Raw genomic sequence first — 3,885 nt, 5'->3', positions numbered from 1 at the left:
CATATTCAGCTCTCTGTGTTGTGTGGGCTGTACTTATTACTCAGTACCCACACAATAGTACTTATTACCTGTGTGTCAAAACAAAATGTTATCTATTATCTCAGCAGTGCTGTACAAATCAATATAATGCCTCTCATTGCTACACTGGCAAATGTCGACCAAGGGCATTTAAAATGAATTTCTGCTTACTGTCCTGATATCTGTGAATGTATTCATAAAAATAAGTCAAGTTAGAAACAGCAGTTGTGTTAATCCTGGGCCCAGCCCCATTCCAGTTGTGCCTATTTGCTTGATGCTTGACAAGATTGGGGGGGGGGGTTTATCACATTCTGCCACCCAGCTGCTCTGGAGACTGAAAATTCCTGGGGGGGAACCCTGTATCATTCTTGTGTAATTATTGGGTGGTAGTTAAGTGAGAGATTGCATTTTAGTGTCTTTATTTAGCTCCTGTTTTTGCCTACATGTATTTATTTATGTATTTATTTATTTTGTTTTATTCTTTGTATATTGTGGTTACAGAAGTTTGTGTTTGTTGTAAACTAGAAACCTATTTAAACATACTGAAAGACAAGTTCAACATATATATATATATATATATATATATATATATATATATATATATATATATATATATATATATATATATATATAGATAGATAGATAGATAGATAGATAGATAGCTTTCAACCATTTCTTATGACAAAACGGGTACAATCTGGAATAAAAGAGATGATAATGTGTACATTTCCTGATTCTTTTATTCATGGCTTTCCTACTGGCTGAAGTATAATGCTGGCTCCAGATATCCGCCTGCTGTAATTGCAAACTCCCTGGTGGAGACTACGCTACAGTTCTGTGTTTGCTAATAACCCAATGTAGAAAAAGGTCATGAAACAACAAAATGAGGAAGATACAATTGCAGCATTTCTTACTTGAAACAGTCTGACTTTCTCTCCTGTTTGTATTTTCCAGGTTCCAGAACATAACCACTGGATGGAGCTCAGGAGTTAACTGGAAATTTTGGTAATCATAAAACTTGCCTGTCTATTTGAACACTTCTATTAGTTGAGAATGTTGATAATACAATCAAATTCTTATATTTGGGGGGGGGGGAATACATTTTTTTGAATAGAAAAAAATGTGTCGGACGGAAAGCTGTCCAAAAATAAGAAAAAAAAAATGTGAATGTGGGTTGATTGACAGGAATTGCCAGTTCCATATAATTAATGATATTCACTACAGCCTACAATATAAATAATAATATAACAATATATGCTACAGTATTTATCATGAGCAAATCAATGAACTCTCATGTATGCCTCGTTTCCACTCATGCTGCGGCCAGGCTGTACGCGTGTGGCTGCCTCTGGTCCAGCACCTGTTCCTCAACTTTTTCCAACCAGGCCATTATCCGAAGTGCTTTGCCTGCTGTAGGACGTCCCAGAGGCTTTGTGGGATAGTATTGCGTTTCCTTTTTAAAAAGCATGGACAGGAAGCATGTTTCCATGAATTTTATTTCAAGTCTATGTGCTACTCAAACGACACAGCAATGAAAGAATGCCAAGCTGTTCCCACGAAAAGTATAAATCCGCCGTGTGCAGCTAATGGTAAACATGGTAACCAACAAGAACCGTCAAGATAGGGTTTTCTTTTCACTCATGATTTGGATTATGTTAGCTGTGGCTTTCTAAATTTATTTTGCACAAAACTTCCAGAATAAAAAAAATAATGTATGTAAAGTGGACTGGGCCCTGCTTTTTTATTTTTCTATTTCCTGTAATCAGTTAAGTGTTATGGCTGCAATGTGAAGCTAATAAACACTTGAACCTGAACCCTCCTCCTGAGAAAAGAAGCATGGTGTTGCATTGCATTCATAATGTGCTGCAAACTTCTAATCAATTCAATACAGCTTGCAGGCACAGTCTTAATCGACATGCTAAAAGAGTCCTAGTGTTCCTTAAAGCTCTCACCAAAAATCAGCTGGACTTTATCTCTGTTAGTGACTTTCCATTGTTTTGGACACACCTGTATCACCAGGAGGAAAGCATGGGGTTCGGGGGCAGACAGAGAAATACATCTCTCAATCTTTACATTGTCTGCAATAAAACAAGCGTGGTGTGTCGACCACAGTGACCCACCTCCCAGACCCTTCTCCTTTGTTCACACTCCCTCGAAGAGGGGCTGAGTCCAGATCCAGTCTCCTCTATGCATATGTAGGTCTTTTTTGTCTAGATGTTTGGTGTCATAAACCTTTTGAATGTAGAGAAGGCAGTAGAGAAGTCCAGGAGGCCAGATCTAAGTTGCACCCTGCCCAGGACGGTGTTCCCTGATGAACTCTTCCTAGCCCCCTCTCCCAAGCAGTACAATCCTTGGCTCAGAGGGTGCAGCTCCTGAGAAACAGGAGCTTCAGCCTCGTGTCCAGCAGCTATAGTTCCCTGCCCTGTTAGAGATCAAAACAATGAAGACATTTTGAATTTATCTTGTCTTTGATGACTTTTACTGTAAATGAAAAGTTAAAGACCACCCTTGATATAATTAATTTGATATGATCTGAGCAAAGCACAGCTGTGTAATATAGAATATCTATTCCTCCCTGTTTGCTTTATCACTTTATGGGCTGGTTGTGTTACTGTATGTAAGTCTGTCTGTTCTGTAAATTAAAAGGTGCAGTTCTGTCTCACATGATTTATACAACAGCTTGTTGCTATATCTAGAGCCTAAAATCTGATCAAAGTGCATCTGATATGAACAACATGAAATGTATTGATCTCCTCAGTTTTAACTTTATTAATGTATGCATGACTCTGTCCTCTAAGTGAAATCTATATCAAAAATAATGTAAAAAAAAAAAGTTAGAAAAACATAACAGCTGTTTAAAAGGGGTGATATCAAACACAAAAACACAAGTTAGGAGAAGCAGTTGGACAACTGGAAAGGTGCTGGGGCCCAACATTCACACAAGTCCTGCTTCTGATTGGCTCCTTTTTATTGCTTCACTCCACTTTAAAGCTGTGTGGACACAATGGAGTTTCTGAAGTTACCCTGCCATAACTTGGAAAAAATATAGGATAACAATCTAGCATTTAGTATTGTGAAACTATAAACTCAAGACACTGCATGCATTATGGAAGAGAAGAAATGTCACCTTGTGCAGTTTGGGCAAAAGGACTTGCATCTTCACCAATACATATTGTGCACGCCTTATACATAACACACAAGACCACTGAGCAACTACATTAGCTTTGACAAGGCTTTTTTTATTCAAATACATTATGAAGACACAGCGAGAAGTTTGTCAGTAGACTGGGAGCGTCACTTCAGGAACACGGGCAACAGGACAGCGCAGGAGAGAGTCAGAGCCATAGCGGAGACTGCCAGCACAGGGACAGAGGAGCCCGAGTCTGAGACAGAAGAGACAGAGGGGTTAACAGGACAGTGCAGGAGGGAAGCTACACCCATTGAAGACTCCAGAGTAGCAACTCTGCAGAGAGCATCACTCTTTCATTTGAAAGATGCAAGCCTTAAAATTAATGCAGATAAAGCAGGCTAACCCCTCCATTGCCAGCAAGCTGGTTCAGAGCTCAGTAGCATTGAGAGCTGCACTTAACCTGCACTTCCACAAGCTGCAGGGGGTGGTACAGGGACTCCTTACTGAGCACGACAGCATGGTCTCGGGCCACATGCATTTCCTGAGAATGGCTTGTGTCAGAGGGCACACAGAGCCTCAATGGTTTTCACACCCTGCAGTACATACAGCTGCTGTATGAACAGAACCCTGTAGGCTGTGCAGCCATTCCTTGTGCTTGTGTACTATTCATAACTACACAGGAATTTTTTTTTTTTTCTTTCAGTATTAAGCTTCAAAAGGAATACACATTTTCTAAT

General features: G+C 39.6%; 1 long non-coding RNA gene across 1 annotated transcript; it reads right to left on the bottom strand.

Annotated features, from left to right (window-relative positions):
- Positions 1-3,236: 3,236 nt before the first annotated feature.
- LOC121319181 lies at positions 3,237-3,670 on the bottom strand. Its single transcript, XR_005950677.1, has 2 exons — positions 3,609-3,670; positions 3,237-3,401 (listed from the first exon to the last, which is right to left on the bottom strand). It is a non-coding gene; the product is annotated as an uncharacterized LOC121319181 (long non-coding RNA).
- Between the last annotated feature and the right edge of the window lie 215 nt (positions 3,671-3,885).

The sequence above is a fragment of the Polyodon spathula genome, chromosome 8 (genome assembly GCF_017654505.1).
Source record: "Polyodon spathula isolate WHYD16114869_AA chromosome 8, ASM1765450v1, whole genome shotgun sequence".
NCBI lineage: Eukaryota > Metazoa > Chordata > Actinopteri > Acipenseriformes > Polyodontidae > Polyodon > Polyodon spathula.
The sequence above is the reverse complement of the archived record's forward strand: the minus strand, read 5'-3'. Positions and strand labels throughout refer to the sequence as shown.